Source organism: Ailuropoda melanoleuca, chromosome 13 (genome assembly GCF_002007445.2).
Source record: "Ailuropoda melanoleuca isolate Jingjing chromosome 13, ASM200744v2, whole genome shotgun sequence".
NCBI lineage: Eukaryota > Metazoa > Chordata > Mammalia > Carnivora > Ursidae > Ailuropoda > Ailuropoda melanoleuca.
The window spans coordinates 36,990,301-37,013,660 of record NC_048230.1 but is presented as its reverse complement, the minus strand read 5'-3'; the positions used below and the strand labels follow the sequence as shown (position 1 = coordinate 37,013,660).

Sequence of the window (23,360 nt, the reverse complement as noted above, 5' to 3'; positions counted from 1 at the left end):
GGTGTGTTAGCATAAAACAAGGGCCATGAGAAACTGGAGAATGCTGTAATGGTCCTGGGTAGTTGAAAAGATTCAGCTTGTGATTTCTTGCTCTACTAGAATTTGAAAGCCATTGAGTGGTTTCTATTTTCATATAACCCGTAAATTTCTTCCAATCCTCCAAGAGTTCAGAAAGATGTTGACTGCATATCCTGCCAGTTGGGATCTCCAGACCAAGTGAGTCCACCAGCTGGGATTCTGGTTGTGTATCTAGACTTAGAAGAAACTTGGAGGATTAAGTGGTTTTCTGGAAAATGTTGGCCAAAAACCACATTCACCCCAAATTGCTGTATTAATGAAACACATGGGTTTTCTTTGTGTTTTTTGAATAATTCCAGTGGTGGCCTCAAGCTTCTATTTCCCTGTATTTGTGTGGAGTCAACCAAAATAGCTTTGTACAAACAACAAAAAGTATGAAAAAGCATACGCACCTTGTCACTGCTTTGCCAGTTGGAAAAACTCTTAGGAACATGCACTGCAACAAAAAACAGTGGCTTTGGGATTGACCAGCTTTTAAAATGCTAAAGACATTGCTTATTCCAGAGTGCCACTGTCTTATATTTACTTTTCATTTTTTCATTTTCTCATTAGCCAGCATTTCAAGCATTCCATTTTTCTTCTCCTCAAATAGAAAATATCGAATTATATTCTTTGAAGATATTTTTAATTGTATTTGATGGTCAAATGTGCCACATTCTAATAAGGAGGGGGACTAATATTGGCTTTAAGTTGGTAATATTATATTTCTGTGGTTGACTATTAGGAAATTTCTAATGTATTTCTTCATATCATATTTTTAAATTATTTGAAGTTTGTGAAAAGTTTATGGAAATGTTGAACAGAAAGGTAAGTCTCTTTCCCGTACCCATCACTAGAACTCATTCTAAAATGGAAATCAATGGTCTACATCTGTATGTCAGTTATATTTTTCTGGGGCACAGTATATATGAACTATAATAAACACTTTATCTTATTTTTTTACTTATCAGTTTTTTTCAGATGACACAGAGAATGAGAAAAGATTTACTATGTTTTGGTACCATGTTTGATCTCAAATATTTGTCTCCTTTTATTCATACTGATCTACCTGGATTTAGAGAGACAACCGATAACAAGGAAAAATTTGAACATGACTAGCGTAGGGTAATTGCAGAGTTGTTAGGAAACATTTGTATGGAAAAGCATTCTCAGTGTTTTCGCAAGCATATTGGAAAAAATGCTGATGAAATTTTTAAGGAATGAATCTATCTTTATCTGATGTGGCTAAAGATTTGTCCCTGACTAAGCTCTGTCAAAGTCACTTGCTGATGTCAATCTATGCTGGGTAACTTGGACATTTTTACTTATTTAAACATTAAGAATACTCAAAATATTTAAAAGCATATATATTCTAAGGCTTCAGTAAGTTACAGGGGTCTAGCATGACTCAGGAATGTTGGCATACTGAGTCCACTTAAAACGACTGATCCATAGAAATTAACGTTAGAAGACAATTCAGATAAGTAAACTTTTATTTTTTGTAGAAAAGCTAATTGAGACTCAGAATGGTTAAATGATCTTTCTAGATCATTTAGCAGCAAGTAGTATATATCATTCCAAATTTCCCATATCTCTTCTAATATTTTTGGAATCCAGGCTATGTAAGGATCATATCTTCCTTTTTCTGTATAATAACTATATTAGGATCAATTTTGGAATAATATTTCCATATTTATAATTAGGATGCCGGCCTCCATGCCATTAATGCAAGAGTAAATAGACAGTAAATGCTACAATAATCAAGTTGGGGTTAATTAGCCCCAAATTATGGTTTGGCCAAATATAATATTGAATGATAGTAGTAGCGTGGCTTACATAGGGGGAAAAAAAACCAATGAAAGATGATGTCTATAGGAAATTACAGAACATACAAAGTAAGTAGAGGAACACATATGTTACTACTAGAAAACAGAGATCATTCTTTCAGCTGTAGCAGTGTCTAAGTATAGAGTGGCAGATTATCAAAATGTTCCTAATTCTTCACACCTCCCTAAATCCACACACTTTGTAATGTGACTTTGCAGCTTCTTGCATCAAGAGAGGATCTCCTTTCTCCCATACCTCGAATCTGGACTTGCTTGCAACTTGTTTTCACCACTAGAATGCGGTGAAAGTGACCATATGCCAGTTTTGCACATATGTTTCCACTGGCCTTCTTTGTGTCTCTTCCCTTTTGTAATCCTTCCCATCTGCCATGAGAATGAGGTTGTGCCATTCACCCAAATGATGAGAGACTTTTGGCTGAGTGTCACTCAGTCATCAGGTAATGATTCATGAGGCACATACGTGAAGCCATCCTAGACCAGCCATCTCCCATCTGGTCCACCAGCTGATTGTGGATGCATAAGCAAGCAAACCTGNTCCAGCGGAGAGAAGCCAAACCTGGCCCAGATCAGAACTTCCCCACTGGTCTGTAGACCTTTAAGCAATAACATGTTTATTGTGTTAAGTCACTGAGTTTTGGAGTAATTAGGCAGCATTGTGACAATAGATAACTGATATGAATATTAAAGGCACGACAAAAGTCTGTGTAAGACTCAGAAATTCTACAAACCACATATAATATTCAACTTCATTCAGATATGGACATAGCAGTTGTTTTCTGTTGTTACTTGGTTCAATGCTCCACTGATTTGGACAACCAGGTAATTACCCTTTTCTAAAATTCATATAGAATATTAGTTAAAATGGGGCTTAGAAGTCACTGAGTCCAGCTGTTAACTTTATAGGAAAGAAATGAAGGACAGTTGAGTTAAAGAATGAGTCTCCAGTTGCTTCTCCTGTTATTGACAGAGCTGGAGCTTGGCGTTTTTGCCACTTAACATCAGATGCCTTGATTCTGCTCTGAGATATTCATAAAGAAGACAAAAATTGTGTGAATATTATATTTTGTGGAGTTCACAGCTATTGCCACTTTACCTTTCTGAAAAATCATTCGATGTCTCCCATGCTGATAATCACATTCACCCACTACTGATAGCCAAATGTCTTCAGTCTTGGTATGAGGACATCCACTGCGCTATGTCTACCTGTATGTATTTCTCAAGTTGAGCGTTGGATCAAACAGTGATTCTTGAATAGATGTAGCTTAATAATTTTGGTAGAGAAGGAAGCCTTTTCCACTTACAGCAAGGCCTTATTTACCTTGCCCCTTACATGTTTTACCTTGCAACATCCTCTTCCAGTATGCAATTTCTTGCAGCATTCAATGACTGCACGTGTGTACCGAAGTCTCCACACCATGCCTATGAAACATGGCTCTGAGCAGTTTCCTACTGGGAGTAAACTGTCATTTTTCACCACATTAAATTTTATGTTTCAAGCGAATGGAAAATGGATTTTATTATTTTCTCTCTCTCTCTTTCTCTTTTTTTTGCCACGAATGTTTTATGGCTGCAAAAACAGAATTTGTGGTTTCAACTGTTCAAGTTTGATGCAGAAAGCTATGGAACCTCTTATGTAACCTGATGGCCTGAATAATTATCAAAATATTTTGCTTTCCACCCTTTCTAAGCTTTAGCAGCAGAAAAAAAATAGTATATGCAACCTTTTGACCACAAAATAATAATAATGAGAAAGCCCCTTTTTACAAGGTCTGCTCCTACACTCACGCTGAAGATGCTGTAATTGGGGGAGGCTAATGCTCATGCAGGTGTGCCTGTGCCCCAATCAGGGACTACCTTCTGCAGGGAAGGAAACAGAGTCTATGAGAAGAAAAGCCAGGGTTAAGAGAAAAGAAAAAAATGGGATGGAGACCACTTAGTAGAGATCCAGAGCCATATGGCCTCTTATCCCTTCGGAATCCAGAAATCATGTTCTGGTGATCTGAAAAAAATTATGGGGCACAAAAAGTACGTGGGTGTGTGTTTCTTTTGGCTTACATGAAACATTACTTCTCGGTGTCTACTGAGAACTGAATGTCCTCCTAACTTATTCAATATGGTGTCACCCCAGACATTTTAAATAGAGGTGAGCCTCACTTTATGAAATCTGGGATCTAGAACATTATGCTGATGAATCAAATTCTTACAATGAATTCTATAATTATGTATATATGCTCATATATATATAATGTATCTGTAAATTATAGTATATATAAGTTTACGGCTTTTGTTTTTTGAACTTCAGAAGTTTTTAAACTCCATTTATTTAAAATTGGTTTTAAATTGGCAGTACTCANCATCTGTAAATTATAGTGTATATAATTATAAGTTTACAACTTTTGTTTTTTGAACTTCAGAAGTTTTTAAACTCCATTTATTTAAAATTGGTTTTAAATTGGCAGTACTCATCAATCTGTATTCTTGATGTTTCTTTGCAGTAACTCTTCTTCATGAAGTTAGAGATCCACAGAAAACACTACTCATTTCCCATTAATTTCCCCACCACGTTATATAATGTGTCGGGCATGTGCTAAGTGTAAAGGCCATCTGCAAATATGTTTGCCACGTTTATCAGTAGAACATAAGGTCTATGAGAGCAGGGACACTGTCTGTCCTATTCTGAGACTCTAGTCAGGGTTCCTACCACACTACCATGCTGGGATGCAGGAGGAACTCAATAACTGTTTGCCAAAGGACTGAATTAACCCACCCAGCTCTACTTCTAACAAATGTCATACAATTAGCAGATACAAGTTCACTTTTCTGACTCAGAGACTGAAGGGCAAGAGTGAAGAACCTGCCTTTAAATCTATCGGATATCATGGGGATATTAAGTTTCGGTAGGAGTAATGGCACCAAATTTTAATTCCAAAGATCTTATTGCAAGTTATTCAAACTCTCAAAGTCTGTTTCCTGATGAAATGTGTACTTCATGGGGTGACAGTTTTTAAAGATGCTACAAGGGAAACAGCTAATAGGATTTGGAATGCAATGCATGCAATATTATTACAGGAATCCTATAAATCCACTAATAAGGCCTAGCTATAGTTCTAAAGAGGACTAATGGAAGAACCTAAGTTATATTAGAATTGATAATCACCACCAATGATTTTAGTTAATTATCACCTAAGACCACACAAAAGTGGCTGTTTGCAAAGTCTCTGTAGGGTTTTAGTATAATGGATGCCAAGGCTTTTGAGTCTGACAGACATGATGTGGAATAGCAGCTTAATTAATTCACGAGACACCTAAACTTGAACAAGTTAATATCTCCAAGCTTCCATCTCCCCACCTACAAAGTGATGGGAGTACTCCCTTTTGGAATTGATGAATATATGGAGTGACAATGTGCTCGTAGTAGTGTGATTTTCAATTGTAGGCTCTGGAATCAGGTCACCTGGGTTTATATTCTGGCTTTGTTATTTACCAGTCAGGTAAATGTTAGCAAGTTATCCAACCTCTCACTGCCTCAGCTTAGGGCAGTTTTGAGGGGACCATGTTAACACAGAAATATTTAGCATTTCCTGAAACACAGTATAGACTAAATACGTTTTAGTCACTGATATTATCATTATTATTGCTGTAATTATCACTGATTAAACGGAAGCCAGTGTAACGCTTCTATGAAGCCATTTAGAAGAGGCAATTCCATTTGGAGACGATGAATACTGGTTGTTTTGTTTGATTTGTTTTTAAAGAGATGCTTTGTCATACTTAGAAAATTATTCAAATGAGGGAAATGGTTTATTTTCATGGCAGTTTCCAGAAAAGAAGACCCTTTCAATGCTGGGTCATGCTACAGTAGAGCCCGGGGAACTTCAAGAAGGGATGGTACTTTACTGGAGGTTCCATTTCTTCTTATTGGATTAACCCCATGTCCATCAAATGTAAATTCTAGTGACTAGCCATCCATGCTGCTTAGTTAATAACAGTTCTTCTATTCAGCATGTATTGAGTTTGGGGGCTGATGGAGTTTCCTTTTCAAATCAACTCTTTTGGAAATCCTTCCTAATGGAACTTTGTTCATGTGGCCAGAGAACAATGCATCCAAATAAGCCACCAGCTGGAGTGAAAGAGATGGCAAAGCTAAAAGGCGTATCTCATTCTGGGGAAAATTAACCTCCCAATTTTGCTCAGTAATTGATTCCATCTGACTGAGGAGTTTCAGGCTCGATTGTGACTGTCATTTGGATCGCTGAGAAGCAAAAGCCTGTAATTACAGTCAGGCAACCCTGTTATCAGAGCCCGGGGAGGGCTTTCGTCTCTTCCGACCCTGGGTGATCACAGGTGAGGCTGGCCAGGGAGGGAGGAAGGAGAAAGGGGAAAGTAAGCTGGTGGATCCTTCTCCATGAGAAAGAGCCCCCAAGGCAACCTCAGCCATGGAGAAAAGGTCAGAGGTCTTTGGGAGCCCTCTTCAGTTTTCCTGATACGAATGTGAAGGAGCGAGGGCTTCCTGCTTGCTGCAAATTCTTCTCTCTGGGGAGATGCTTTGCCTGGAGATAGCTAATAAAGCTCTGGACTGTTATGATTCACAGGTAGTTGAAAGAATCATAACAACGCTGCCTCTAAAATGCCATTAGCAGCTGTGTAAATAACTTTATTATGTTCAGATAGGGTCTGTGAACTGACGATGTGAACGCTGAATTTTTACAGAGCACATTAAGTAAGATAAACTGAAGGTTTGTCCTCGCCTTCCATATACGTGTAAAGCGGATATTGTCGAAACTTCTAAGCACCATTCGACTACCGTGAGTACACTAAGTGCGATATTCCTGCTCTTTGTCAGTATAGGTATTACGTGTTTGTCTTATTAAAGATTGAGATGAGGCAGAATTAACTGTTTGAAAAATGTGTCTTGTGGGATGAAGAAGCGTGGCTTTAATTGTTTTGTGCTAGAGCCAGTATCCTTTACTAACGGAACAAGGGTCTTGGACTGATAGGTCCAAAGTGAAGATTCAAGTATCAAAAAAACTTACCCACTTTCTTACTTATTCACTTCTTTGGAGTATACTCCAAAGATTTTTGAAAGAGTATTGGTACTATTCTTTATATACCTACAAGTAATCTCAGAGAAATTAAAACGGTGGCCTTCATCAATTTCATACAACTATATTTTTTATGATTTTATTTATTTATTTGAGAGAAAGAGAGAACATGAGCAGGGGAGAGAGGCAAAGGGAGGGGGAGAAGCAAACTCCCCACTGAGCAGGGAGCCAGCCGTGGGGCGCAATGCCAGGAATCCTGGGATCATGACCTGAGCCAAAGGCAGATGCTTAACTGACTGAGCCACAACTTCATACAACTACGAAACCATAAGAAAACGGTGTCATCGATGCTACATTTACTGCTGTGAAGAGACTGGCTGCATTGGCAGATAAAATCCTAATGGCTAGGTAAGAATAACTCTTTCATACTATTAATTGCCAATACAGATACATCATTTCCATTATTAACAATATTTATATCTAATATGTGTATGCTATTATATAGTTCACAAAACACATATGTCACTGGCATCATCTAAAGATACTGGCTTGAAACTGAAGGATATGGTCAGGTCAATTCAATTAAAATTAAATTCTTAATTACCTACCAGGTGACAAGTATGTCTTTGGTGATTCAAAGTCTTCATAAATAAATAGCAGAAGTTTGCAAGAATATATAAATTTATATTTTGTATGTACTCCGAACACTGCATGATGAAGATAAATGTTTATGGTCATGGAGGAGAGAGAACTTAAGTCCCATTTTAAGAGTCTCAAACATTGGCTGGTCTTCTGAATATCCACTATGGAAGGAATTATCTTCCACTTAAATATAGTTCCAAATCTTTTTTTTTTTTTTTAATTTATGGTCATTAGTGTATGATGGATAAATCTATGGGAAAGATATGGTGAAACATTTCAATTAATTTTTTGCAGGTAGAAACTTAAGGAAAAAAAGATACTTAGACTCCTTTATACCATCTCTTTAGGAAAATATAAAACTCATGCCAGGGTTTAAAATATAGAACAATAAAATATAGGCTTTTATGTTCTTTTTCTAGAGAAACAAAAAAAATGCTATTAACCTTAAATTACAGAAGAGTCAACAAAATGTGTGTCTTCTGTCAAAACTATAAAGGTAATGTGTGTGTTAGCTACTATGAATCAACACAAATACCCCTGGTATTAACCTAGTTTCTTTTCCTGCTCAATATATTCATCTGTTTAAAAAAAAAGAAAAAAAGAGATAATTACATTCACAACTTGCAGCACTGCTGTACATGTTAAGTGAGAATGTGTATGGTTTGACCTAAAGACCTATGAAATCATAGCATTTCCTCACTGCTTTTTTAGCTGCATTGCTACATGTTATATGAAAAGACTATACTTTTATTTCACCAATCCAAGATTGCTGTTAGGCTGAAATTGACTTCTGCTATTACAAACCATGTTGAATATATTAACCTGCCCCTATTTCCAGTATTTCCTCTTCTGAAGATAAAGGCTGTTGGTCATTGAAGAGGGCCCAGGTAAACAGCCTATATGGCTATTTTCCATTTTACTGAAGGGGCTTGGAAGGGAAAGTAAGGCAGAAAGCCCACAGAGTGGACACTGGGGCAATCTAATTACTGAGGTCAGGCAGCACATTGCTGGGACCCCTGGAAGGCTGACTGGCTGGAGTATGGAAAAATCCCAATTAGATGATTAATTTAGGTTCTGGGTGTGCTTTTTGCCTATGGCCATGGAGTCAGGAAAAGAAACAATTACCTCTCAAATTGCCATGCTGGACCGATTAATTTTTAATTGAGTCTTGTTAAAGGCATGGAAAATTGTGACATATATAACCTGGAGAAATAGTCCTGAGCCAGTGGGAGCCACTCTTCTCCCCGCAGGAATCCACAGATTTAACCAGAAAGGAAAGTGATTCAGATAGAGCCTGAAGGCAGGGGTTGGCAGTGACATGGAGAGGACTTGGCTAACTTGGAGAGAAAGATGTTCTTCAAAGTAGTGTCAAAGGGACAACTGGTTTCTCTGTTTTGCCTCTAGAGCCAGGCTACACCACTGGGCCTTGCCATGCATTGAAGTCTTTCATATTACTAGTTGTATAAAATGATGACAATTTCTTAAATCTCATCTCTGTGTAGAATATTCAGATTAGACTGGACCCTAATCCTTTATTTTTCTTTAGGTCTGCATAGCATGAAGAGAAAGAGAGAGAGTGTGTCTCATCCTCAGTGAATACTCAAGTTGGAAATTTTGGTCTAGGTTGAGAAGCAAACTGAGTATTGGAGGAGTAGAGTGCTAGCATGTACTGATCTTCAGGGAATTCAGATTGATTCCAGGATGCTGCAGACCAGGAAGAATCCTCACGTGACCTCCTGGAGTGTTTGAGTTTTGAGGCATTGTGGGGGTAGAACTGTTAGTTAACAGGACCTCATCTGCAATAAGCATCAAAATGCTAAAGATATTCCATTGCACATTTTATAGATGTCAAACATTCCTGGTTCCTTGGAAATCTCAGGGACTATTCAGCGTCTGCGAACAGATCAAAAATAAGCTCAAATCAGCTCAAATTATTTACATCGCTCTACCCTATATGATTTCATCTAAATAAATCAGGATTATGTCCTTATCAGGCACTTTCCTCTTAAATCTGATTGGTCTCTTTAATTAGGTACCAAGGAGATACTAGTAAGTGACAAGAGGTATTCGTTGTTTCATTTAAATAGCACCCTTCCAAGCCAGGATCAGGTCAGTGGTCCAGGAGAAGTTATAGAAGCATGTGGAACAGCCAGAGTTTCAAAGGTTAGCCCATACAAAATGTCTGCAATGTTAATCATAAATGCTGATTATAGTAGATTATATTACTGTTTGAGAGTATTTACTTCCTTCTCTCACTTCCATGGGGGGGGGTAATTTCAAGGAAATTCATCTGGGGTATGGCCATGTGTCATTTCAGCTTCCCCACCCTTCCACCTGAACTCGTCATTGACTTGTGTGGATTAACAGAAATCCATGCCAGGTGAGGATTTATAGAAATGGCATGGTTTACTTACATGGTCGGGGTTTCTTCTCTTGTTCCTTCACCATTGCCAGGAGATGATTATGCTGTGGTTAGATGCCTGCTCCACGTAGACACAGGGAGAAGATCCAGACTTAATCTTCGTCTTGGGCTGTGCAGTTGAGCTCAGCCTTGACCCTGGCCTAGAGACTCAACAACCAGCCAACCTGCAGATGCATGAGCAAGAATAAATACTTACCAATATGCACTATTAAGGTTTTGTGGTGGTTTGCAGGAAGAGATAGCCAATATACTAATGAAAGTAGTGTGGGTTGTATGATGGTTACACAACCCATGTTATTAGCATTCAGCTCAGGTTTTATAGGGAAATAATGCAGGTTTTAATCATTTAAAGAGAGTATCTCTGCATTTGTGTTTTCTTTGGGATGGTTTGCTTAAAGCCAGGGCTCGCCTTGTGTCCCTGGACAAGTCACTTGGGCCTCTTTTATGTCTGTTTCTCCATGTGAGGAAAAAAGATATTACTTGCCACCTACCTTTCCCCAGGGGTCATAAATTAACAGTTGAAAAACTCTTTGAGATCTCCCATGAAAGGTGCAATTTAAGCAGAAGCATGCCTATTATTTATTTTTATTATCCATTTTAAAATTGAATACTTAGAGCAAATAGATTTTCCAGCCACCAAAAAGGAAGTCTCTTCTATGCCACAACATATTATGTATTGGGCACTGTCCAACTATAGACTATATTTCCCATTTATAGCACTAATTTAGATGTTTATGGGTCTGTAAATGTATTCCATTTCTCCTGGGGCTTCTGAATACCTATAAGAGTCTAATATTTTGGAACACTAAATGATTCTTTGGGCAAAGTATAAAATAGGGGAATAAGAAAGGCAGGGAAAGGATTATGTAACAAGGCAGACACTTTTTAAAAAATAAAATAATTTAAAACTCCCAGAATCACTCTTCAGTGTAGTCAGTGTAGTGCAATTTGCGATTACTGTCTCTCCCTCGTGTTACAAATTATCACTTTTAGACTGAGCTTCTACTGAGTGTTCAACACAAACTATTTGCAGAAGAAAATATAACCATGTTAACAGCGCACATTTGTACCAGCCTTCACTCTGTGCCAGGCACTGTGCTGGGTGCTTTTGAATACGTACCCCATTTATTACCCTCCACAGCCTAATGAAAGGTACACTGTTATAACCCTCACTGCAGACGCTCTGAGAGGTTAAATCACTCGCCCGAGATCACACAGGGGCAGAGTCTTGGATGCAGTCTAGGTTCTTCTTTAATGGAGAGCATCCAAGCTCTTCATCATGATGTGGTTCTTGTTCACGACTTTGAGGGGTGATGAGACCAATGTAGAAAGAGCTTAAGATATTTTAGTATCTGTAATGAAACTTGCTGTGATGCCCTCAACATGACTGTAGGGAAAGAGCTGGTATAGGAGGATATGGACATCAAAGCCTGGTGTGACGTTTCCAGTTTGTCTGCCGCTTTTGTTTATTTTTGCAATCCCTGTCCCAACGCTGATGTAGACAATGAAGTTTTCAGTCTAAACGCTAATTAAAATAGCCCCTTCTTGATGGGCTGTATGGAATTTTCTATGCAGGGATGTACAGTAGGATGGTTACTTAACTATTGTTCTCACTCATAAAGACTTGCCTTTTGTAATTTGAAGGATAGCATTATGAAGACGAGTAGGATGGACAAGTATACATGAACACAAAGTTTGGAATCAGAGGAAAAACCACAGGTGAGGGACTCTTTCTAACTTGGATCCCTGCACAGGGCCCTAGTTTATGTCAAGCTGTTAAGAGCCAGTCTCTTTTTAGGAACCGGAAAATTCAAATGGCATTTTCAAAAACACCTCCATGTTGCTGAAATCCCCATGTGGAGGAGTAATATTTTCATCACTCTCATCTATCTTATAAAATTTTAGACTTGCCGGGAGAAGAGGATGCTTCTAGTCATTGAGGTTCCAACACAGTCATGAATAATTCTGAACTTGGCTCCCTGAACAATACGCCCTGGGGGCTCATGCCATTGTTAACTACTCTTCTAATTTTCAGGGACTGGGCTGAAGCCAAGTGGCTCTGGCTTCCTAGTGGGGTGTGAAATTCCAGCTTTGTCAGTAGTTAGATTGGTATGTACCCTGTCACCCTGCAAAAGGGAAAATCATTTTGAGGAGACATTTTAAACGCTCCTATCAATCAGCCATTTATTAGTTACCATCTCTACACAATGATATATAAAGAAATAGGGGCCTCTACCCCTCCTTGATGTTGGTCTTAATACTCAAGTCATTCAAAGCAGGATAAGCCATGCCCTGGCTCAGGTTTGCAGAGCAGTCTGAGAGGGTGGGTGGAGCTGGGACTAACTCCATTCTTGATCTTAATCCTGTTTCTGTCACTTTCTAGCTATGTGATTTTGGGCAAGTTATTCAACTTCTTTGAGACTCAGTTTCCTCAGTTATATAAACTGGGAATAATACCCAAGTCTGCTTTTTTGTGGTAGATATGATAAAGTCATCGACCACACAGAAAGTGGACAATATATTCTATCTATCTATCTGTCTATCATCTATCTATCTATCTATCTATCTATCTATCTATCTATCTATCTATCCATCCATCCTCCTACCTACCTACCTAGCCATCCAACCATCTGCATGCTGTGATCATTACCCTTTTATCAAAAGAAGTGCTTGAAGAAGGCTGTAGTTACACTGGGAGGGAAAAATTCACTACTGATAAAGTTATTCAACCCATCATAGAGCATCTCCATTTTTATCAATTCTTCCAAACAGTAAGGAAAATGTATGATTTCAATATAACTCTGTATATGACAAAATATCTTTTGAGAGTCTAGAGGGTTTTTTTTTTTTTTTAATGGCTTTTGGTCTCTCATCTCCTTCTGCTAGCTGGATCTTAACTGGAGAAAGAAATTTTTACATAAGTCAATGACCCATTCAGTGCAAGAATTCTCCCTGTATTACCCCTGGCAGGTTGTGACCCAGCCTTCGCTGACCACCCAATGGGTGAGCTTCATATCTATCACACATGAGAACCTTATTGCCAGCTTCAAGCATTATAAATTCTTCCCTGTGCTGCGTCCAAATCTCTGATAGTCTCTGCCTTTTAGTTGTCTCCATGCTCTGCTCTACAGCCACAGAGAACCCGTTACCTCCCTGAAGAAAATTCAACATCTCATAACTGCGGGCTAATGTGGCTCTTAAGAAAGAGGACTTATTTATGTTTCTGCAGAAAATAATAATAACTTACCCAGATTTCTTTACCAGACACCTTAGTAAATTGTGCCTTCCAAGGGCAGACAGCTAAATCTTGTGGTGGGTGCCAGGTTGCATTGGTGCCACATTGAAAACCACATGCTTCACTAAAGGGGGTGATCTAATGAGTTGATTTCTCTGCCCGGGTTCCAGCGACAGGGCTGTTGGAGTGACTTCATTGCCATCAGTATTGCTGACTAATGCCTGTATCAACACCTACCGCCGCCACCACTGGCACTTCAGTGATTTTACGTTTAGTTTGATTTCTCCAGACAGAACTTTTCCACATCATTGGAACTAATTGAGGTAATGGAGAAATTATTCTGGTGCCAGAACACTCTTACTTTCTTTCGCCCACTTCCCCCTTTGGTACTGAAAGACAACAATGCACACAGTCTCTCAGTGTTTCTTTATAGCAAGAGGGGGAAGCTTGATCATGTCACCGTTACGCCGAGCCCACGCTTGGACAATTAAGGCTGGAAAACATATCCTAAGCTCCATCTTTCTACGCTTCCCAAGGCTGCGGCTGCATGGTTCAGCACTGTCATGGTGCCACGCTCCTGAGCTGCTTCTCAGTGGGGATTTAGGGATCCCTGCTGCTGTTCTCTGGACTGACCACAGGACATCTTCTAATATTCGCGAAAAAAATTAGCAGACAGAAACACACATTTATGAGAACATAGTCCACCTTAATTATATGCATTGTCTGCCAATGTTTATAGCAACTTAGGGGGAGTTTGGAGGTAAGACTGAGCTGGCCGAATATGGTTTTGATTACAGGGATCTGTATCAAAGGTGGAATGGTGCCTTTCCCTGACGCCCCCTCCCCCCTGGCTTTGTGTCCCTTACTGGAGAAGGCTGAATGAACCATTCCCTAGAGAGCACAACATACTGAAGAGTCCTTCGTATTGTCCTATGTCGATAGTTAGGGGTTTAATAAGCACTTGGGGTTGAATTTTAGTAGACCACAGTGAGCCTCTCCACCGTCTGGTTTGGATTTAAGGGGCCACTCCACAGGGTGAGACGGAAGGATAGCCTCTCAACGGTTCAGAGTCCTCTGCTTGGCACAAGAAATGTTGGTTCATCAGCAGGAGTGGAAGGGCAATTAAAGATGAGTAGAAAAACTTCCATGTCTATTTGGGGTTGAAGGAAAGAATCTAGTAAATTCTAAATTACTTTAATAATAATATTTAGCTTGCATATTATGCTGGTATCCCTTTCTCTGTTTTTTTCCTTCTCTTTCCAGTTGCTAGTCTTACAACTTTTCCCTTATTGATCTGTCTACCCAAGGTGGATAGCAGGAATGATGACATTTGAGCAACAGATTGCAAATTTATCTGCGTTAGTACTGGTTAGCAGCTCCGGTCAGCATTTGGTTAGAAGTGGCTATTTGAGCTCAGAGCTGAAATGGGTGTTTTACATTACTTGTGGGTTTTATTTCTCCACATCACCTCTGACCCCTTTTGCAAAGTTAATTGAAAGTTGGCCTTTTTCAAATTGACTGCAGGAAATTGACCTTTGTGTTCACGCTATGTTAGGAAAGGCCTGGATGAAGAGCAAATCAAGAGGCAAAATGGGAATGATCTGGCCCTTACAGTCATACTCTGGCATTTTGTGAAATGATCACAAATTCCCTGGTGCAATCACATAGGCAATGGTACCTCCAAAATGGTTTCCCTGTGGAATCAAACCATAAATCAGAAAATCGCAATTTAATTTGCAGCATACCCTGATGGCTCCAAAATTTAACAATCTGAAAGTTCCCTTTAAATTAACATCTACTATGTTTATTCTGCTTTAGCCGAAGCCTGTTTCCTCATTTTTAATCACTGATAGAGATAGCTGCTTGAGGCCACTCATGTAGCAATCTAAGCCTAGGGATTGTTGTCAGGCAAGCAGATCTGCTACTCGGGGAAGAAGGAAGGGTGATCAGGAAAAAATGCATGCATTTTGACCTTAACAATCCTGGGTTCAAAATTTGACTCTGCCACTTATTCGCTGAGTTACTTCAGGAAGGAATGCAAAACCCAGATTCTTCATGCTTCATCTGTAGAGTGAGGAAATTTGCAAGAAGTAAAACTGTGTGAGATTAAGTGATTCTTTTAAGAATTTAGCACCCATGTGCTTAATACCCTCACTTGTTTATTCCATGTTGTGTGCCTCTTGTGTACTGGGGATCCAGCGGCAATCATTGAGACAATGGCCTGCCCTTGTGGAGGTTATACTCTGAGGGCTGATCATCTCCCTTACACTTCTGGGGACAATGGACAGTGCTGGTTAAACCAGCAGTGTTTGAAATCCAATAGGAAATGGATTGTTATTTTTAACTAGAAAGCCAGCATGTTAAATGGCCTCCTAAGTCTCACAGCTGGATTAAATAATTCTGGGTCAGAATCTAGATTTCATGGTCTGGTGGTAAGGTCAGGCTGAGCTTGCAGACAGGGTGTCTGATTCACGGCTTGATCCCAGACAAGTACTCTGTATCTATCCCAGTCTTGATTTGTGTTTGTTTTGCTTGTTTTACCTGTAAAATTGGTATAACGATACTTTTTTTAACCTCGTAGTAATATAAATATAAAACCAGATAAAATATGTGAAGGTGGCATGTAGTCTTAAAATATATTCTTAGGTTCATTCTATTTTTACTAGCGAATAAAGGTATAGAAACTCTCCATTCCAGCAGCTTAATCATATCGACAAATTATTCAAAACAAAACACACTGGTCAGTCCTGGAGGAGTCTACAAATTTAAGTACAGTGACCGAAACTAGATCTTGGACGGAGACAGAACGAGTGCCTTCCTATTAAAAGCTCTTGCGGAGGAGAGGCAGGCAAAGAGAATTAGGCATAAAGCCTCAGAGAGGTCACTAACTCCTTATGGAGACAGAGGATGCCCTGGAGACACATGGGGAAGCCTAGACCTGGGTTCAAATCTCAGCTCTTCCACTTTCTATTGTATCAGTGATGTGTAACAAAATGCCCCAACGTAAGTGTCTCAAAGCAACAACCATCATATATGGGTCGGCTGGGCAGTTCTGCTGATTTTGGCCAGTTTACCCGATCTTGGCTGGGCTTACTTGGGAGTCTTGTCAACTTGCAGGTCAGCCACGGTCACCCTGGTCTAGGATGGCCTTGCTCCCATGTCTGATGGTTAACAGTTGGTTGGCCGCTGGCTGGGATGATGGATGTGGCTGGGACGTGGTCTCTCACTGTCCGGCATTCTAGCCTGCCCTTACTGGCGGGGTAGAGGTGTCCAATGGATCTCAAAGCCCAAGATCTGAACTGTGACAACATCACACCTCCCATATTCTCTCAGCCAAAGAAAGTCAGAAGACTAGCTGAAAGTCAAGAGGTGGGAAACAGACTCAACTTCCTAGTGAGAGGAGCTTAAAAGTCACACTGCCAAGGCTGTGGATATAGGGAGGTGGAGAGAATTGGGTTTTGTAATTTACCACACTAGTTTGTGCACTTAGACGGTTCTTTCCTTTTTCTGAGTGTAGCAAGTACCTCATAGGATTGTCATGAGATTTAGAAACATATGTAAAACCCTGGATATTGTGTAAAACCTACCAGTAGATACAACAAATGGTAGCCATAATTATTTCCCTCTTTGCTTTTAGTTCTATAAAACTGACATTTTTGGTTATATACATACATCATTGCAGAACTATTAAAAACACATATAAAATAATATTTATATGCTTATAATGTAAAGTAAAATACATACAAAAATAAAAAGTAGATCATTAAAAATCACTGAAATCTCATTATCCAGCTCTGAGCACTATAAACATGTACAAAACTTAGACATTTCTCATTATTAGTTATCATTATCCATACTGGCTTGGATGGATTGGTCTTGCTTCATTGGACATTGGGAGGTTAAGCTGTCTTTCCCTGTAACTCGCAGGTAACTTCAAGGTCTAAATCTGCCCTGCCTGTCTACCTCTCTCCTAAGCCACGTCTACCTACCCATCCATCTACTACAAGCTTCTTCCATTTATCCATTATTTTGCGTGGTGTCTGTTAATGGATCCACCTTTACCTGTAACTCAGGTCTTTCTGACCCCCAGGTTCCAGTTGCTTTTCCCTCTTATCCACTCTGTAGGCTGGTGCCAGAGTAAACTTCAATCCTGCTGCTCAAATCTATCAGGTGCTTCCAGTCATCTTCGGGAGAAATCCAGATTCCTTAGTGTGAGCAGTAAGGCTCCTCACTATCTTCTCTCCCTGCTTCCTTCCAGTCTTACGTTTATTCACTCTCTCACCCTTAGCATTATATTCTGTTCACCCCAAACTGCAGAGCTTCTGAAGCACTGTGATCTCTGCACATTCTGTGTTTTCTGCCTGAAAGCTCCTTTAGCCTCATCTTCACAGCTGCTCCCCTTCTCACGCAGCTGGATTATTATATTATCTGTTATGCGTGAGCCTCAATGTGTGAGCCACACAGCCTTCTCTGGTATGTGCCAAATCTCTGACAGCACTTCTCACATGTCATTCTTGGTTTATGTGTATGTTTCTACTACCAGACCCTGCATTTATCAAATAGGGGGAAAGAGTCAAGATGATTCAGTCACTAGACAAACATGTACCAAGTCCCTCCTGCACATGGGCACGGCATTTGAGATTGCAAATAAAATGAATGAGTAATTGAACAATCTGCAGACCCTCCTATCCAGCCTCCCAGGGTTCCTATCAGCAGAACAGATGACCAGGGTTAAAATGGCTACTTGAGGCCACAGAACAGAGGAAGTTGGTTGTCTCACATGGGCATAATGATACCTTTTCCTCATGGTACTTTTCTGCCCTTTGGGGTTTTTAGAGAACATAAATTGGGAGCTCAGCCTTGGTCTTTGCAAGGACTCACCAAACAGACAATCAGATCCGAGGAACAGAAAAGATCCCAGGGAGCCAATGTCAATGTAGTTAGTCAATGTCACATGAAATCCATTCTGATTGATTAAAGTATGAGGACTTACCCTAGATTGAAATTGTGAATGAAAATGTGGAAGAATTTTGGTAAAGACATACAAATTAAAATACTCACCTCCTTTGAAAACAAATGATTTTGAAAAAATAGGTAACAATGCTGTCAAGGCTGCTGCGAGGACTGTTATTTTGTAAACCACATGAAATTGCAAACAGTGCACTTTGGCAATAGGTATTAGTATCTTTAAGTGTTTTATAACTCAACAACTGACATCTGATATCCTATAATAAAGAATCTGTCTGCAAAGAGGCAGATAGCAATGTATGCTCAAATTGCTCATTTATGTGAGATTATACAACGGATTTTAGTTCAGTCATCAAAATAGGAATGAAATTAAAGACATTTTAAGTAAAAACAGTACATAAAATACATATGTGTATGTATGTACATCTGTATATCTAGATACATGTAGTTATCTACGTTTCTATCTATCGAGAGAGAGAAAAAGAAAAAAAATTTCTTAGCAGTACTTAGATGACTTGAGTAATTATATTCTATTTTTTTGGTATTTTCTAAATGCCTTGCATAGAGAATGTATTATTTGAATGTTAGAAGACAGCCAGTAATCTGTGTAAAAGATAACAGAAGAAAACCACATCGTTATTTATAGGCTGGTATGTTCTGTTTCTCCCACTGAGATGCAGGGACTGTAGGACTACACTTATACATTTATTAATGTGGTTATATTTATGCACTATAAGTTGCTAAATGGTCCTTTGGATGCTTTTTATTTAGGAAAAATAACATTGCTACTGCCGCCTTCCATGGAGAAACTCCAGACAAGTGTAAAAAAAAAAAAAAAAGCAAGTATTAGAAACAAACAATGTAGTTTTCTTTTAGAAACAAAACCTGTGTTTAGAATCCAAAAGTAATGTAATCGCTCTGGAAACTATTATCGTAAGTAATTCCATGTCGATTAGTTCATGCTTCCATGTCTCCAAGACATGTAAAGTCTAGAAGAAACAAAGGTCTGGACAGGAGTGAAAATCATCTTAGATTCTTAGCCCCATCCATGTCTCTGGGTAAGTCACAAGTGAGCAATGATGGAAAATTCCTGATAGCCTCAAACCTCTCTTAAATGTAGACATTTTTCAGAACTTCTGGGTTTTCCCACACTTATTTCGACTTTTCAGTCGTTCCTATTTTGGAACATGCTACATTTGGGGGAGTTGCCTTTTGGTCAGAATCCACTCTGCTTTCCAGTTTCTTAATAATGCGCCTTCCTCCCATGGCTCATTTGAAACCTTCTGGCTCCACTGGGTCTGAGGAAGGGACTGGGTGCCTGTGGGGTGAATGAAGGGGGAGAAAGAAAAGTTCAAGTTGTCTGGCCTTGGTGGCCCTCCAGATGGAGCATCCCTTGGGGACGCTTCCATTTCTCTGAGCGGAGATGCAGAACAATGGGCTATATGACTGATGGACCACCGCAGCTTCTTGGGCTCCTGGTGGGGTATTCCTTCACAACCCTATTACATACATCGAATAATGACAGTCTTCAGAGTATTGCCTGGGATATGTGTGGTTCCCAAGTCTGCTTCTTATACAATTAGTTGTCACTTTTTACTTCAGTTGAGTTGGACCCAGTGTGACCAACTGAAGACAGTATGGAATTTGAAATCAACTAGACCTAGGTTGCCACTTAGTAGCCAGGTGATTTTGGGCATTCGGTAAAGTGGGAATAAAACTATCCATCACCTGTGGTGTTCCCGGTTATTCAAGCCAAGGTAGTCTATAAGCACAAAGTTCCAGTAGTGGGACTCCAATGAAGCTGAGATGCTAGAAGATACGCTGAGTTTCCATAAATCTTTCTTTCCCAACTAAGCAGATGGAGACCTTGGGATGCATCTTACCATTTGATTCTCCTCTTGGCTTATCAAAAACATGGTGGCAGCTTTTGAAGAGTTTACAGGCAACAGCTTAGTGGGATGGAACGCTAGGGGGCTGGCCGTCAAGTTGGTGAGAACACTCTCTTACACGGTATGTCACAGATCTATATTTCTTATAAAAATACAAGAAAGTTTCCTAACGGCTAGTATCCAAATTATTCTATAAAGAACTTATCAAACTCAACACCCAAAAAACAAAAAAATCCAGTTAAGAAGTGGGCAAAAGATATAAACAGACATTTCTCCAAAGAAGACATACAAATGGCCAATAGATACATGAAAAAATGCTCAACATCTCTCGGCATCAGGGAAATACAAATCAAAACCACAGTGAGATACCACTTTACACCCGTCAGAATAGCTAAAATCAACAAGTCAGGAAACAGCAGATGTTGGCAAGGATGCAGAGGAAGGGGAACTTTCTTACGCCGCTGGTGGGAATGCAAACTGGTTTAGCCACTCTGGAGAACAGTATGGAGGCTCCTCAAAAAGCTAAAACTAAAGCTACACTATAACCCAGCAACTGCACTATTAGGTATTTACCCAAAGGATACAAACGTAGTGATTTGAAGGGGCACATGCACTCCAATGTTTAAAGCAACAGAGTACACAATAGCAAAATATGGAAAGAGCCCAGATGTCCATCAACAGATGAATGGATAAACAAGATGTGCCATCTCTCTCTCTCTCTCTCTCCATATGTATATATATAAATATTACTCAGCCATCATAGAGAATGAAGTCTTGCCATTTGCAACAACATGGATGGAACCAGGGGGTGTTATGCTAAGTGAAATGAGTCAGTCAGAGAAAGATAAATGCCATATGATTTCACTCATATGTGGAATTTGAGAAACAAAATAGATGAACATAGGGGAAGGGAAGGAAAAATAAAATAAAACAAAAACAGAGAGGGAGGCAAACCATAAGAGACTTAATGATAGGAAACAAACTGAGGGTTGCTGGAGGGGAGGTGCATGGGGGGATGGGGTAACTGGGTGATGGGCATTAAGGAGGGCACTTGATGTAATGAGCGCTGGGTGTTATATACAACTGATGAATCACTAAATTCTACCTCTGAAACTAATAATACACTACATGTTAGTTAAATTGAATTTAAATTAAAAAATTAAAAAAAAGAAAGTTCCCTAACTTGTGCTTCAGGCAACATTTCCTTCTTTATTCTTTTTATATGGAGCAGAGAGGGGGTTTATGATGAATGCCCGAAGTTTGAATTCTTTCTCCTCTTGCTGCAGACTTTTGGATTTCTGTTTCCATTAGGACATCCTGACATCCCTTGGAGAGTAACCCTCCATCCGGTCCCTAGCTTCCTCTCCCCCACATCTGCCAAGCCAGTCCAACCTGGCAAAATGCTGGGGATGGAGCATAATGAATTTGATCATCAACTTTACCAATATTTTTAAGGTTCCATGAGAGAAAATACAGAAAGAACGTATGTAACAAAAATGTGTAAAGGGATAGGGCAGGTGCACACTCAGTGCTCTTTCCCTTTAGCTTTCATACCCTGTATTGTCGATTCAGATGGCAGACAAAGAAGCACAGTTATGAGGGGAACAGACAATAATTAATGAATGACTAATATTAAAAAACTTTTTTCCTAGAGTCCCCTAATTTTTCACAGTAACTTTTGCTGGTGTGTATAAGGCATTAGGAGTAGGTCTGACCTGAAGGCAGACTGCTGTCCTTTGTTGTTTTCCCATAGTCCCTTCATATTCAAATGTTACCAGCTAGGAGGAGGGTACAAGAAGGCATGGTTCTTGGCAAATATATTTAGCTATTTAGAGAAATTATTCAAAGTAGGAGTCTTACAGAGAGTGAATCAGCACTATCATCTTTTACTTGAAGGTCCTTCTTTGTGATCAGGGCTAGAGAACAGAGAACAAATCTTATCAATGGAATGTGCTAGCGGAGGTATCAGCACCTTCTGTTTTTAATCTTTCACGGATGTGTATGTGTGTGTTTCTTCTCCTCTAATTAATTCTGTGACCTCAGGCAAGTTGTCATGTCTCTGATTCTCATTTGATGCCATTGTCTCCCTTGTGACCAGAGTTAACCATTTTAACACAGATCTGATCTGATCATGCCTTTATCCTGCTTGAAACCCTCTTGGATCTCTCCTCGGGTCCAGATGTCATGTTACTGAAGACCCTTCACGCTTTGCCTCTAGCCCACTCTTCCTCAAACTTTCGGTCACACATACTTCACTCCAGAAAGGCTGAATTATCTGAGGTTATCCCAAATCGCTAGGGTATTGTCACTGCTGAAAATACCAAGGCCAGTTTTTATTTGTCCTTAAACATTTCCTGTTGGGACCTACTTCAAATCCTACTCTCTATTCCCAAATCCCTGCACCCGCTCCTGAGGAGGATATTCTCCTTCTTTATATTCCTAATTTGAATACATTTCCTATTATCCTAGGGCCTGTCAATCATGAGATCTTAGCCCAGGGTCTTTGATTCCTTGGTCAAAATGAAAATTCTGAAAGTCCCAGGCCAATTAAAATTTTCATTCATATTACATTCTCCATACTCCCAATTCATTATGGTATCAGATATTATCCAAACTCTTCAAGATTTCTCTGCCTTGAGGCAAGTGTCCCTAACCACCTGGACGATCTCAAACCCACCGGCTGATATACAAGGACCTCACTTGGGGATGGAGGTGGAGAGGGGCACAGAAGCATCTGAGATATCCTAAGTATGATTTTAGGAAGCCAAAGGTGCTAAGTGAAGGTTCACTTTCCTATATTCTTTCACTACAGTAGAAATTACAGGTCCACATGGACATCTAATCACAATACTTTTTTTACCTTATTGAGGTTACCAATTAGCAGGTTATGATTTCTTATATTTTTTCCCCTCTAGACCAGCAATTGATGAATTACGGCCTGTAGGCCAAACATTTCTATTGCCTGGTTCTGTACAATTTGTGAGTTGGTTTTTACATGTTGAAATAGTTGGAAAAAAGTCAAAAGAATGATTATTTTTGACATGAGAAAATTATATAAAATTCAAATTTCAGCGTTCATAAATAAGATTTTAATGGAAGACCGTCATACCTTATTTGTTTACACGTTGTCTCTGGCTGCTTTTGCACTAAAATGGAAGGCTGAGTAGCTATGACAGAGACCATGCGGTCTGTAGAGCCAAAAATATTTACTTTCTGGCTTTTACAGAAGAAGTTTACAGACTCCTGCTCTAGATAGTT

General features: G+C 39.5%; 1 long non-coding RNA gene across 2 annotated transcripts in view; it reads right to left on the bottom strand.

The window, feature by feature from the left end:
• Positions 1-23,360, bottom strand: part of LOC109490338 — a 109,392-nt gene that overhangs the window by 56,420 nt on the left and 29,612 nt on the right. The window contains exons 3-4 of one of the 2 annotated variants that reach the window (XR_002143661.2): positions 10,003-10,174; positions 7,652-9,481 (exon numbers count right to left, since the gene is read on the bottom strand). This is a non-coding gene — a long non-coding RNA (uncharacterized LOC109490338). Of the gene's footprint in view, positions 1-7,651; positions 9,482-10,002; positions 10,175-23,360 lie in introns of those variants that run through there. The other variant, XR_004619862.1, reaches the window with a different exon arrangement.